The following is a 15,508-nucleotide window of genomic DNA, read 5'->3' as shown; positions in this document are numbered from 1 at the left end:
GTTGACGTGCTTGATTGAGCCAATGCACAGTGTATTTTGGATGGAAAATTCATTTGCGTGTTGTGATGGGAAAAAAAATTATAATAAAAAATAAACTATAAAAAAAAAGAAATATTAGTCATAATAAAGGCTATACTCATCTTCTGCAAACCAATGTACAGTATGTGTCAAAATACAACAAACTCCAAAAGGTGATAGTATTTTTATTATTCATTTTCTATACAAAATTTTGTAATAATTACCTCCCTTCTGTTACTCCTGAGGAACTCTGGGGAAGCTGAGAAAGGCACTCAATTTGTAACTGGAAGATGCAAAGGCGCCCCAGTTCTACCTGTGAAACAAAGAAAACACCATTTCACCATCCCGAATCTCAATGTCTTCACTTGTAAACGAGGACAATACTGAAATCTGTCACTTACTGGGTACTGCCTACATGCCATCCACAGAACAGCGGACGACAACACCAACAGTACAAAAAATACAGGCCCAGCTGCTGTAGCAGGGCCTGGCTCACATTACTACCTAACTGACTGAGGCCATGTGGAAGGCCTGGATCAGGCCTTGATGCACATTTAAAGGTGGGGATCATGGTATGCATCTGCAATCCCAGCCACTCAAGAGGCCAAGGCAGGGAGACCATGAGCTAGCTCACAGCCAGTGTGGGCCACATAAGGAGGCCCCACCTAGAAGAGCCAGGCATGGCAGTACACACCTGTGTCCCAGCACCTTTAAGAGGCTGAGGCAAAAAGATGATGACACAGCAAGAGGCTGTCTTAAAAAACAAAATACAGGGGCCAGCAGTTGGTATTCTGGTTAACTGATGGACTCCCACATGCCCAATTGCAATTCACATCCCAGACCTGGCAGCTTGCTTTCTTGTCCCCCCACTCTCCCCCCCACACACACACACCAGTCAAATAAAAAAAGAAAAAAGTAGTAATAAATAAAGTTAAAATTTTTTTTTTTTTTGGAGAGGTTTTTGCTACGGGGCGCATGCACTCTCGAGAAAGACAGAGAAAGAAAGATAGAAAGCGAGAAATCACCCCCCAGGGGGAATGGCCACGCCACAATCCCTTCTCCATTCTCCTCTTGGGATCTTGGGCATGCACACACATGTGCCTGGCACGAGCTTAAGCCACTGGGTCTTGAACTGCGTGGGTGGCTACATGGGAGTTCAGCGACATAGCCATTATGCTAACTACTGGGCCCAAGTAATTATTTTTTAAAAGCATTTAAGTAAATAAATAAAAATTTAAAAGATGATGTCATAATATTTACTTAAAAGTCTCCTATGTGGCAAACCTTGTTTCAAGTACTTTACTTTAAAAATACTGACTCATTTAGTTACCATTAATAATCAGTCTTGTGAGTTAGATATTACCCTCATTTTACAGAGAAAGAAATTAAAAGCAGGGACCAGCAATTAACATAATGGCTATGTCGCTGGACTCTCACGTAGTCGACCGCGGTTCACGTCCCGAACCGGGTGGCTTAGAACTCACGCCAGGTGCATGTGCGTGCGTGCCCAAGATCCCAAGAGGAGAATGGAGGAGAAGGGATTGCGGGGTGGCCATCCCCCCTGGGGGGGTGATTTCTCGCTTTCTATCTCTCTGTCTCTCTCTGTCTGGCGAGCGCACACGCCCTATAGCAAAAATCTCTCCCAAAAAAAAGAAAGAATGAAAGAAAGAAAGAAATTAAAAGCACAGAGAGGCTGAGAACTTATGATCACAAGGTCACATAGTTTTGTTTTGTTTTTTACTTTTTTTCCCATAGGGTGCTCATCAGGGAGAAGCAGTGAGAGGGAAAGTGAAAAATCACCCCCTATCACCCCCTACGGGAGATGGCCACTCTGCAGTCTTATCTCTTCCATTCTCCTCCTGGGATTTTGAGTATGCATGCACACACACCTGGCATGATCTTCAAGTCACCAGGTTGGCCATATGGGAGTCCAGCATCTTAACCAATATGCCACCTGCTGGCCCCAAGTCACATTGCTTTTTTAAAAAAAAAAATTTTTTTTAGAGGTTTTTGCTATAGGGCATGTGCACTCACCAGAAAGAGACAGAAAGCAAGAAATCACCCCCCCCCAGGGGGATGGCCACACCACAATCCCTTCTCCTCCATTCTCCTCTCAGGATCATGGGCACACACATACACACACACGCATGCACCCAGAGTGAGTTTAAGCCACCGGGCCCAGGACTCAAACGACAATTGACTATGTGAGAGTCAAGCAGTATAGCCATTACACTAACTGCTGGTCCCAACATTGCCTTTTCTTAAAGTTCATTTATTTCTTCCAAGAGAGAAATAGAAAGAGGTAGAGACAGAGAGACAAGAACACCACCCCCCCAAGAGGCTCTTCATACTGCAATCCTCAGCCAACCATGACCACATGCATGTGATAAGCTTTTGGTGATTACACAGAGACCCTGGGATGTGAACACAGGACTTTCGATACAGCTTTAGAATCGCTGAGCTTCAACACTTTTTTTTTTTTTTTTGGAGAGATTTTCACTGTAGGGCTTGTGCGCTCGCCAGACAGACAGAGAGAGACAGAGAGATAGAAAGCGAGAAATCACCCCCCAGGGGGGATGGTCACGCCGCAATCCCTTCTCCTCCATTCTCCTCGCGGGATCCTGGGCACGCACGCACACGCGCCCGGCGTGAGCTTTAAGCCACCGGGTCCGGGACCCGAACCGCGGTCGACTACGTGGGAGCCCAGCGACATAGCCATCCTGGGCACGCACGCACACGCGCCCGGCGTGAGCTTTAAGCCACCGGGTCCGGGACCCGAACCGCGGTCGACTACGTGGGAGCCCAGCGACATAGCCATCCTGGGCACGCACGCACACGCGCCCGGCGTGAGCTTTAAGCCACCGGGTCCGGGACCCGAACCGCGGTCGACTACGTGGGAGCCCAGCGACATAGCCATTACGCTAACTGCTGGTTCCCGAGCTTCAACACTTTTGAGAAGCAAAGCTGGATGCCAGAAGACAGCACAGTGGTTAAGGGCACGGTGGACTCCTACACAGCTGACAGCAGTTTTAGTCCTGAACCTGGCAGCTTGAAAATCACACCAGGTGTGTATGCATGCAAGCTCAAAACCCCAAGAAGAGAATGGAGAACAATTGATTACCATTCTCCCCAGTGGGGGCTCATTTCTCACTTTCCTTCTCATTGTCTATTGTCTCCCTCTAGCGAGCACATGTACCCTATGGCAAGAAAAAAAATCAGCAGCAAAGCTGGAAATCGTGCTTGAGCTGTCTGGCTGCAATCTGTGGTCTTTGTCAATTTGTGCAGTGCTTTCACCTATTTTGATTATCACTTCCGACAATCAGCTGCAAAGATGATTTTTACGATCTACATGTGACAGGTGCACAAAAGGAGGAACAGGGAAATTAAGTATCACACATAATATCACAGCTAATTGGCCAGCGACAGACAGAGCTGGGATATACCCCCGGAACTCGGAAACCATCAGCGCACACTCAAATCCACCACATGTAACATCACCTACAACAGAGCTACTAAAGCTTCCAGAGAGGAGTCAGGAAATAAGTCCCATCTGGCCTACAAAGGATGAATGAATCACAGTAAGGACCAAAGAGGCAAAGAAATAGAGAAAAACTATGAAGAATGCAAATAAGCTGCTCTCTGCCCATGCCACATCTTAATTCACCAACCTGAGGCACAGGAAGCCCTCTTGATGCCAGCCATCCTGCCCAGTAAAATTCACATGAAGCCACCACAGGGCAAGCTAGACCTGTCCCTGGTATTTGAGAAGGGCATCAAATCACCAGGAAGCAAACAGAAGGAACCACTGAATTAGGTCATACTACAATATGTAAAATAGAGGGAATATGAAACTTCTACCAAAAACGTTGTTTAATATTTCTGCCAATTAGATAAAACACGAGTTTCTTAAAACTTAATGGCATAAAAACTACCTCCTCTCATTATTTAAAAAAGGATTTTTTTAAAAAAGGAAATAAATATATTAATATCAATCTAAGCAGCATTGAACTAGAGTAGTTCCACAGGCTCTATTTAATGCCATTTCTTTCTCTTAAAGAATGATTTGTTCAATTTTATTTATTCATTCATTTATTTTAATTTGACTGGACAAAGAAAAAGAGAGAGAGAAATAAGAGGGAAAGTGGGAAAGCAAGCCACCAGATCTGGGATTCAAACCATGGCTGGCCATGTGGGAGTGTCCAGCACCTTAGCCACCATGACACCTGCTGGTCCCAATGCCATTTCTTATTTCTGTTTTAACACGCAGGAAATTAAAGCTAAAGCCAGATGTAGACACTGTTGGGAGATGAACTGCCATTAATTTAAAAAGTGAAGGGGCATCCCTGAAATCTGTAAGATGTGGTATTAGTTTTTCAAACGTAGTGATAATAGGTATGATGACACTAGAGAGGACAAGAAACTTACCAATATTTTCAACCTACCTATACATGTTATAAAAGAGAAGATTTTTTTTACCTCTATGACCATAACATCATACATATTAAAGGTAATCAGTAGTTATTTAATGTTAGCATTGTTTAGAGTAAATTTAGAACTTTCATGTTATTGAACATGCATATACAAACATCCACCTCATCACCATAATTTTTTTTCCTTTAACCCAACTCATCCACTGAGTGCTCTCCTTCTTTAGCAAACAGCAACAAAAAAACAACAGTGCTTTTCCAAGCGAGGGTACTAAGGCAGAGAGAACCAGTGAGGGAGCTATAAAGACTCTGGTTGGGCTGTTTTAACAGACACAGGATACCACCATGGTATGATGGTGTCAGGAGAACCCCTTGTGATGAATGTGAACTCCCTCTAAAACCCACATTTCTCAGCCACAAAGAGAAAACAATTAACTACACACACATATTATCCCTCATTGTGGTGTCAAAATGCAAACTGTTTCTGCAATTTGTACCTATCCTATTTTTCATTTTTTTTGGGGGGGGGAGGGTGGGTGGGGAGGTTTTTGCTATAGGGAGTGTGCGCTCACCAGAACAACAGAGAAACACAGACAGAAAGCAAGAAATCACCCCTCAGGGGGGAGGACCACGCCACAATCCCTTCTCCGTTCTCCTCTCAGGATCTTGAGCACGCATGCACATGTGCCCAGTGTGAGTTTAAGCCTCCGGGTCCGGGACTCAAACCGCGGTCGACTACATGGGAGTTCAGCGACATAGCCATTACGCCAACTGTTCCCAAGATCTATCCTGTTTTCAAGAAACAGCTGCAGTATCTAGGTGGATCCATTCCTCACACAGTCACATCCCAAGCAGCAGACCTGAGTAAGACAGCTGCTCTTCTCTCAAAGCACAGCTAAGCAGTGGTTGCCTTTCTTTGTCAATTTCCCTCCTTTACACTTTCAGTTTTGTCATGCTGGCATCAGTGAACCACACAGTTGGCTATGAGGGATCCAGCTGCCTTAACCTCCATGGCACCTGCCAACCCAGGCACACTCTCTTAGTTTTTCCATCAGTTAAATGAAGTTAAAAATGGCACGCAGGCTCAGGCACAGGGATGCACACTGGGAAGATGCTGTGTGCTCCACTGACTGGGACCTCCCCAGATTCAACTCGCAGTCCAGCCTAGAGGCCAGGTGTAGTGGCATGTGCCTGTCATCCAGCCATTTAGGAGGCTGAAAAACGAGGATCAGGAGTTTGTGGCTGGCCTGGGCAACACAGCAAATCCCTGTCTAAGAAAGCATGTAGTCACAGTTGGGAGACTAAGGCAGGAGATGTCCACAGTAAGACCCTGTCTTTAAAAAAGAAAAAGAAAGGAATCTACCTTTCACAATTATTACATAGTGAGTTAAAGATGTAAAGGGCTCTGGGAGTACCTAGCACACAATGAAGACTCCACATCACTGTGTACTACGATTTGTGTCTTCTGTGCTTATGCAATGAATTAAGCACTAGGGATACCAAAATATTTGGGAAAGTTCTAGGCCCCAAGGAATTCATAGCCCACAGGATTATTAGCATGTGTATCAGAGCACCCACAGTTCTAGCTCCTGGCAAACTGGTCTAATAAACCTCCAATAAAACACCTGCAAAGTTTAAGGCAGTTTGAGGATTAAACAATACAGAGGTTCATTTATAAAACTGAGAAATTAGGAACAGCCTACATGTTTAATAGGGGGGTAATGAATAAAGTCTGGAACATCAAAGTGAGTAACTATATAAGCATTTGAAAACAAAATTTTCTAAAATTTTTCATTACATTGGTCAATATTCTTTAATGAAAAAAAGCAATACATAATATAAATAGAACAATAAGGTGGGCCAATTGACAGTGGTGCAGGCAGTAGGGGTGCTGCCCCATGATGCTGAAGGCGAGGTGGGCCAAGGTTCTGAGCTCATGTTTGCTTCAGCACACGAGGTGCACCTGTGATCCTGGCCGGCTGCAGAGCTGGGGATTCAATAGCTGTGTGTGCAGACTGTCAAAGGTGCCTGTCTCTGTCTGTCATTCTCATGAAAGAAAGAAACTTCACCCAAAAGAAAGAAAGAAAGAAAGAAAGAAAGAAAGAAAGAAAGAAAGAAAGAAAGAAAGAAAGAAAGAAAGAAAGAAAGAAAGAAAGAAAGAAAGAAAGGAAGGAAGGAAGGAAGAAAGAAAGAAAGATGAGCTGCTCCCAATCCCACAACATACGGAATTTTAAGATATATTTTTAAATAATAAAAAAAAGTAGAGAATGTAGAGTAAATATATTAGTACAAAGCCAAAGAAAACTGCATCTACACAATCACTTTCTTACACAGGCACAGAATACCTCTAGAAGTTTACACAGACAGAGGTTGTAATTCCATCAGGAATTCAAAGAAAGAAAGAAAGGAAGGAAGGAAGGAAGGAAGGAAGGAAGGAAGGAAGAAAGAAAGATGAGCTGCTCCCAATCCCACAACATACGGAATTTTAAGATATATTTTTAAATAATAAAAAAAAGTAGAGAATGTAGAGTAAATATATTAGTACAAAGCCAAAGAAAACTGCATCTACACAATCACTTTCTTACACAGGCACAGAATACCTCTAGAAGTTTACACAGACAGAGGTTGTAATTCCATCAGGAATTCAGGGAAAGAAAAGTGGGTTAAGAGGGAAATTTATGACCCAGGTGTGGTGGTATGCTGACCACACTACTGCATGGGAGGCTGGAGTCACACAGGAGTCCTGGATTCAGCTCTCTGACCAGCCTGCACAAACCAGGAGCCACTGTAGTCATGCATGCCTATGAGCTTAGCTAACTCGGTGGCTGGGCAGAAGGACCATGACAGAGTGAGACTCTGAGACTCTGTCAGAAAAACACCTACCTCTGCCTGCCTTCCTACCCTTCTCTCTCTTAAGAAGAGAGAAATATTTACCATTCTTTTGAATTTTATATTACTTGGTTTTATTTTCTTTGAAAAGTAATAAATGAACATAAAAAGCAACTATTTTAAAGTAACAATATCTAGTGAAGTCCTTAACACTTTGGAATTAATACTTGTCTCAATTGCACATGGGTCAAAATAAAAGATCAAAAGATAATTAAAAAAATTTTAAAAACAGAATAAAATAATAAGACAAAGTCTTTAGCATGCAGCTGAAAGAATATTTCAGAGAGAAATTTATAAATTTAAGTACTTGTATAATTGAAAAAACACTGGGCCCACCAGGTGGGCTGGTGGTTAAGAGACTAGACATGGCCGACTCTACGGTTTGAGTCCCGAACCTGGTGGTTTAAAGATGACATGCACCACGTGTATGCATGCCCAAAATTCTGAGAGGAGAATGGAGAAGGGACTGTGGCACGGCCATCCCCCCCACCCCCGAAGGGGGGGATGATTTCTCACTTTAACTCCAGGGAGCACAGTGCCCTATGTCAAAAACCTAAATAAAAATAATTAAAATAAAATATAGAAAAGGAAAAAGCAACGATTGTTCGTGTTTTTACTTTAAGAAACCAGAAAAACACGAGACAATTAAACCCAAAGTAGAAAAAAAGAGAACCAGAAACATTGCTTATATCGGAGTATGGCGGGGAATGAAAAACAAGTAATGCTGATCCTGTGGTTAGTTAAAATTTGGTATCTTATTTATCACGGACCATTTGTATTAATTTAGTATTTATAAGATACTGAATTAAAGTGTCACCTACTTTGACTACTGAGTTTTTGGTGACCCTGTATTTTGTGCTGAAGACAGATGCTTCATCCTAGTACTAGCCCTGCCACAGTATTCACCTCACACCCCACTCTCCTGCACGGACCCCGTTCTCCTCAACCCAGACCCCACACCAGACCATGTCACCTGAGGGATCTGTGAAAGCCAATGTATGCTAACCACGATCACTCTAAAAGTTCCATTCTGAAAACAATAAAGATATTTAATATTTCTTTTTTCAAGGACCTGAACGACAGTAACTGATATTGTCAAATGTTTATCTACTTTAATTAAAACAATTACAATGCATTTTTACACTGGACAAGCAAACTTTTTTTTTTTGGAGAGGTTTTTGCTATAGGGCGCATGCACTCGCCAGACAGACAGACAGACAGAGACAGAAAGCGAGAAATCACTCCCCAGGGGGGATGGCCATGCCGCAATCCCTTCTCCTCCATTCTCCTCTCGGGATCTTGGGCACGCACGCACACGGGCCTGGCATGAGTTTTAAGCCACCGGGTCCAGGACGCGAACCGCAGTCGACTACGTGGGAGTCCAGCGACATAGCCATTACACTAACTGCTGGTTCCCAAGCAAACTCTTTTTTAAATTCTTTTTTTAACTGCCAGAAGTGCCTGAGAAATGGAGACAGACAGAAAGAGAGAAAGCACCCCCAATCAGGGATTTTTTTCCCTCCATTTCTCCATCCTATATGGATCTGAGGCACACACATACAAGTGTGTTTTTCAAGTCACCAGGGTCAGGATTTGAACCAGGGTCAGCCATGTGGAATCCAGCTTTTTTATGGACAATATGATGCACTACAGGTCCAGCCCTGAATCAGCAAACTCCGGGATGCATAAATGTCTGGACTTTAAAGAAGGCAACCATAACAACTTGTTATGAAAATTAAGGCTCAATTACAGATATCTGGACCTCCTACAGTGCAGGCAGAATACACATTCGCTCACTTTCATTCTGTCCAAGGACTCTAACAGCATCAACAACTAAAATCCACAAGCCACTGAACCTCATCAGGGCACTGCAGAAGAAAAGAGAGGTGGTCTTGCAAATGGCTAACTTATCAGGAGTCCTTGTTCCCCCACTTTTTAAGCAGGAATTTATCTTCAACAACTGTTAGTGGGAAAAAAGTGAACTGGGGAAGTTTCTGAATCTGAGACACATGTACGGCCAGCAGCAGAACAGCATTTCCTCTACAAAAACAGGGCAAGTACGACAATGTAAAAACCATCTATTTGAAGGCAGCAGAGAGCTGCTACAGCAATGAGAACAAGAAAGGCTAAAATGTCAGAGAATGCAAAAGAAAAACACAGAGAAGTTGAGCTGATCTTCTGCAGCTACTTTTACCTTTAGTATTTATTGGCTAATTTGGGGAACACAGAGGCTGTGAATCAGGGCTCTGCATCCACAGAAAATTGCTGCCAGAAGGCCTAAAAATCAGGAAAGGTTTTAGCAGACTAAATCCTAAAAGCAAATGCAGAATACTCACTGCAGCAAATGTAGAATACTCATTGCTAGATACTTCTCAGCAATATAAAGGAACCAAGTACTGACATACACTGTGACAGAACAATCCCGAAATGTGAAGCTAATGGTCAGAAGCCAGACGCAAGAGACCACACACAGTATGACCCTGTTATATGAAAGGTCCAGAGATGAGTATTTACAGGACACTGGGTTCCTTGGGCTGTGGGTCAGAGTAATGGGCAGTGAGTGCTAGTGGGTAGGGTTTCCTTCTACGGTGATAGAAGTGTTTAAATTGATAGTGGTGATTATTACTTTAAACAGTTGAATTGTGTGGTATGTGAATTATCTCAATTTAAAAAAAAAATAAGGTAAACAAAAAAGCATCTAATAAACAGTGAATGGAGATTTTCAACAGTCTTAAAAAATTGAAGTCCCAGATAAAGGAAGAAGAAGTCAATATAAAATAAGAGTTAATGACAAGACAAACATATCCAACAAGGAAAAGAGAGCAGGAGGCATCTGGAAATAAGTTTCTAGAAAATCAACCAGGAAAAAGAGAAATACAAACCAATTTTTAGAAGAACTATAAACTCTATAGAAATGAAATTGTAAGTGTAATAATTCTTTGCTGTGCCCTGATTAAATTTACGAGAAATAAATATGGTTTCCTCGGTCATTCTCCATAACCTAACCCTCAGACAGGTTTTCCCAAATCCGTAAAGAGCAACTCCTTTGTCCTGGTTACCAATGAAAATACCTGGGCATCACCTTTGGTTCCTTTCCCCTAGAAAGCTTTCTTCTAACCCAGAAACAAATTACATCAGCTCTACATTCCAGCACACCTGGACCCACCCACCCTCACCAGTGCACTGCTGCCACCTGGGGGTACACCCAACATGACCCTCGCTTCCTGCACACCTGGAGTTTTCTCCTGGCACTCTCTTACTGCACCTCGCCACAGTCTGACCTTCTGTGCCTCCTGCACAACCACCAGAACATGGGAATGCGGGAATGTGTCTCCTATGAAGTGCTATGCCTCTCCTCAAGCAGCTCCAGTGGCTTCCCACTGTGCTCAGAACAAAACCCTACAATGGGTTAAATACCCTAAGATTGAGAACCATCCAGGGGAAGTAACACCTCCCTAACCTCTCAGCCTCAAGTTTCAAAAAACTAACATTAACCCCATCTTATTTTGTTAAGTCTCTGCTACAATACTGGTGAGGCTTTCTAACCATCTGTTATAGACTTATTCTTGTTTTCTGCGTGTAAAGTTCACATCTAAAAACAACTCACTCTCTCGCCTCTCTAGCAAGAGTTTTATTTTTAAGGGAGATTTTTGCTATAAGGCATGTGCGCTTGCAGGAGAGACAGAGAGAGACAGGAAGAGAAAAATCAGCCCTCCCCTCCCCCAGGGAATGGTCACACCACAATTCCTTCTCCTCCATCCTCCTCTTGGGATATGGGGCATGCACGCACATGTGCCCAGCATGACTTGCTTTTTGTTTGTTTTTGAGAGATTTGTTTTGCTACAGGGTACATGCACTCACCAGGGAAACATAGAGAGACATTAAGAAAGTCAGGAGGAGAAGGGATTGCAGCATGGCCATCCCCGTGGGGGGTGATTTCTCGCTTTCTGTCTCTATGTCTCTCTCTGGCTGTCTGGCTAGCGCATGTGCCCTATAGCGAAAACCTCTCAAAAAAAAAAAAAAAACAAAAAAACAGAAGGGAACCAGCAGTTAGCGTAATGGCTATGTCGCTGGACTCCCACGTAGTCGACCGCGGTTCACGGTTCGCAGTTCACATCCCGGACCCGGTGGCTTGAAACTCATGCAGGGCGCGTGTGCGTGCGTGCCCAAGATCCCAGGAGGAGAATGGAGGAGAAGGGATTGCGGCGTGGCCATCCCCCCTGGGGAGTGATTTCTCGCTTTCTGTCTCTATGTCTCTCTGTCGGTCTGGCAAGCGTACGCGCCCTATAGCGAAAACCTCTCAAAAAAAAAAAAAAAGAGAGAGAGAGAGAGAGAGAAATCACCCCCCAGGGGTATGGCCACATCGCAATCCCTTCTCCTCCATTTCTCCTCTCAGGATTTTGGGCACATACACACACATGTGCCCAGCATGAGTTTAAGCCCCTGGGGTCCAGGACTCCATCCACTGTGGACAACGTGGGAGTCCAGCGATATAACCACTACGCCATCTGCTGGTCCCATCTGGCGTGAGTTTTAAGACATCAGGTCAGTGACTTGCACTGCAGTCCACCACGTGAGAGTCTAGCAACATAACTACTGCACCATCCATTGGTCTGAGGTTTTCAACTGGGATTTTCAAGGAAGGGAAAAGAAAGGTGGGGACAGAGGAAGAGAGATGTAGAAAGGAAGGGAGAAAGACAGGTATTTTTGACAGTCTGGTGACTTGGAATCCTCCTGTCCCTCCCCATCATACCTAGCGAACCTAGAACCAAACCTGGGCCTTCCCACAGTCGCAGCCTCAGGCAGCAGCATTCAAATGCCTGCGCCCTGAAGCTGGGCCTCTGCTGGCTCCTGATTACTATCTGTACTCACCACCTTTAAGCCAAACCCTCACAGAACACAAGGTCTCCCTTGGACCAACACGTCTCTTCTCAGCAATGACAACTATGCCCCTTTCCAAAGCACAAGTGCGTAATCTGGCCAGCATTTCAAATGAGTTACACTCAGATGACTGAAACCCATGTTTCCTGGAGTTAAAAAACAACTTTATTCAAACACACTTCCTAAAGTTTTAGTATGACATTCATCAGGCAGCTTTATCTCCGTAAGTGCCATCAGCAGAAAGGGCAGAGCCTACCTTACAAGGAATTCTTTCTCAAAGAGTGAGAAATCTGGCAAGCAAGCGACACCCTGTAAAACAGCAGTGCCTAGAGCCAGGGGAGGTGCCTGTCCAGCACCGCTCCTCTGTGTATAGACAGCACCCCACTTCACCCCAGAGTGCTGTGATTTCATTCCAATGGCGGCATGTCCATGACAGTGCACCTCTTCTCCTCCAACACTACACAATCCTGCACCAACCCGCTGAAGTACTCCAGAACCCTGACCCAGGGAACTGAAGACCAGCCCAAGTCATCCCAAGACTAGATGGAGAGAGGGGAGGTGACCGGCCATGCAGAGAGAAAGGGAGGGAAACATGGCAGCATCATGTGAGTCCTGATCCTGGGCACAATGAAACCAGTTCAACTCCTAAATTCTGAAAGGCATAAAATGAAATATTTCCTTTGTTTTTGCTAATATAGTGAAATTTATAAACCATAGACCTACAAACTATCAATATCCTAATCCCCAAAAGCCATCCTAAAAGAATTACTCTCCCAGGACCAGCAGTTAGAGTAATGGATATGTCACTGGACTCCCATGTAGTCAACAGCGGTTCGAGTCCTGGACCTGGTGGCTTAAACTCACGCCAGGCCCGTGTGCCCAAGATCCCGAGAGGAGAATGGAGGAGAAGGGATTGCGGTGTGGCCATCCCCCCTGGGGAGTGATTTCTCGCTTTCTATCTGTCTGTTTCTGTCTGTCTGGCGAGCGCACACGCCCTACAGCAAAAACCTCTCAAAAAAAAAAAAAATTACTTTCCCATTCATTCTGCCAAGATCTACCTAGTGAGCACCGGCTACATGCCAAGCACCTCTGGAGATAATATGAATACCTCAACGTACACAGTATACCAAGCAGAGGGTATGTAAGGAACATCTAGCAACTGGCTCCACAGGCATGAGGCTAAGCGTGCCTGTGGCACAGGCAGGCTCCTATGGCCCTTGTCTTTATACACCTGTACACATATCTGGCAGTGTACGGACCCGGGAAGGGAACCCCTACCTCACAGAGTGTCTGCAGATTTAATTTCAGTAGGTCCTGCCAAACTACTGTCCAAGCAGGTACACAATTTAGTGTCCCATCTGTGGAATACAGGACTGCTACCTAACAGTCCAAAGACAAACTGAAACGGCTGGCTCTGTAATGCAGTGGTTACGTTCTACATGCACTGGGAGTCAGATCCCACATAGCCAATCACACTTTGAATCCTGGCTCTAGTGGCTTGAAAAATATGCTGACTAGAATCAGCAAGTGGCGTGGTGGTTAAGATGCTGAACACTCCCACATGGTCAAACATAGTTCGAGTCCCAGACCTGCTGGCTTGCTTTCTCACTTTGCCTCTCTGCCTCTTTCTCTGGTCAAATTAAAATAAATGAATGAATAAATAAAATAAAATAAATATGCTGAGTTTGTGCATGCATGTGCCAAATCCTGACAGGCTGGAGAAATGGAGGGAAAAGGATTGCAGCATGATCACCCAGTTGGGGGACGCTTTCTCCCTCTCTCCCAAGTACCAGGTAATGCATGCATGCCGGGGGGGGAGGGGGGGGGATTGAAACAAGCGTATCAAAATAGTGGCATAACCCCTCAGAGAAGGTTTTAGTGGCTTTAAAATATAGTTAACTTGACTGCACAGCCCATGTTGAGGTAGAAAAAAAGAAGTTTAAAGAAACCTTAAACTGTTTTTTATTTTTATTTTTTAATTCTGCTAGAGGGTGCATGTACTTGCTGGAGACAGAGAAAGGGAAAGTGAGGAAGGACTCTCCATGAGGCACGGTCATTCCACAATCTCTTCCCCTTCATCTCTCCCTACTTTTAGAATCGTGGGGCGGACACATACACACACACAGAGCATGTTTCTCAAGCTGTTGGTTGGGTTTGGAACTCAAACCACGTGGTTGGCCACATGTGACCCAGCCACCTCAACTATGCCAAGGACTGGCCTTTTTAATTTTTTTAATTAAAAAAAATATTACCTGCATTTATTTATTTATTCATTCTATAAGAGAGACAAAGTAAAGAAGGGCAAGAGGGAGGGAAAGGAGGGGGAGGAAGAATCCCTGAATGGGGCACAAAAAGACCACTACACATCGAAAAAGACTTCAACCAAATACAAAGGGAACTTTCAGGCACATTTTTTTCACCCAGGATGCTACAATATCCCTGTCCAATGACACTGTCACATTTCAAGTGCATCTTTCATTGATCCAAGAACCTCGATCCATTTCAAGAACAAAATGTGGGAACCAGCAGTTAGCGTAATGGCTATGTCGCTGGACTCCCACATAGTCAATCGCGGTTTGCATCCCGGACCCGGTGGTTTAAAACTCACGCCGGGCTTCTTTTCTGAGAGAACACCAAACGGCAGATGACTCCGGTGCAGCGGAGGGCCCGGAGACCCTGGGGGTCCTGGGATAGGAGGCCAGGGTGGCTTCCATGGAGGCTTCGGCAGCGGCCCCCGGGGGCAGGACCGGGGCTGGGGCCGGGGCCACGGGCAGGGCTGCAGAGCTCGCGGAGGCAAGGCCGAGGACAAGGAGTGGATCCCGGTCACCAAGCTGGGCCGCCTGGTCAAAGACATGAAGATCAAATCCTTGGAGGAGATCTATCTCTTCTCCCTGCCCATCAAGGAGTCTGAGATCATCGACTTCTTCCTGGGAGCGTTTCTCAAGGACAAGGTTCTGAAGATCATGCCCGTGCAGAAGCAGACACGTGCTGGCCAGTGGACCAGGTTCAAGGCATTTGTTGCCATCGGGGACTACAATGGCCATGTTGGTTTGGGCGTGAAGTGCTCCAAGGAGGTGGCCACTGCCATCTGAGGGGCCATCATCCTGACCAAACTCTCCATTGTCCCAGTGCAGAGAGGCTACTAGGGAAAACAAGATTTGCAAGCCCCACACTGTCCCTTGCAAGGTGATCAGTCACTGTGGCTTGTGCTGGTGTGCTTCATTTCCACCCCCAGAGGCAGTGGCCTCATCTCAGCCCTAATGCCCAAGAAGTTGCTGCCGATGGCGGGACTT

At 44.9% G+C, this 15,508-nt stretch overlaps 1 protein-coding gene and 1 pseudogene across 10 annotated transcripts in view; one reads left to right on the top strand and one right to left on the bottom strand.

The window, feature by feature from the left end:
- PTK2 (protein tyrosine kinase 2) overlaps positions 1-15,508 on the bottom strand; it is a 291,358-nt gene that overhangs the window by 220,929 nt on the left and 54,921 nt on the right. For 9 of the 10 annotated variants that reach the window (XM_014589190.2, XM_006152112.3, XM_006152113.3 and 6 more), the window contains exon 4: positions 243-331. The exons of the other annotated variant lie outside the window; for it this stretch is intronic. The gene's annotated coding sequence lies outside the window, so the exon portion shown is untranslated. The remainder of the gene's footprint in view (positions 1-242; positions 332-15,508) is intronic. 10 annotated transcript variants of the gene reach the window in all.
- LOC102468472 (40S ribosomal protein S2 pseudogene) lies at positions 12,639-15,322 on the top strand (annotated as a pseudogene).

The sequence above is a fragment of the Tupaia chinensis genome, unplaced genomic scaffold (assembly GCF_000334495.1).
Source record: "Tupaia chinensis unplaced genomic scaffold, TupChi_1.0 Scaffold000335_1, whole genome shotgun sequence".
NCBI classification, from domain to species: domain Eukaryota; kingdom Metazoa; phylum Chordata; class Mammalia; order Scandentia; family Tupaiidae; genus Tupaia; species Tupaia belangeri.
This window is presented reverse-complemented; position numbering and strand designations above follow the sequence as displayed.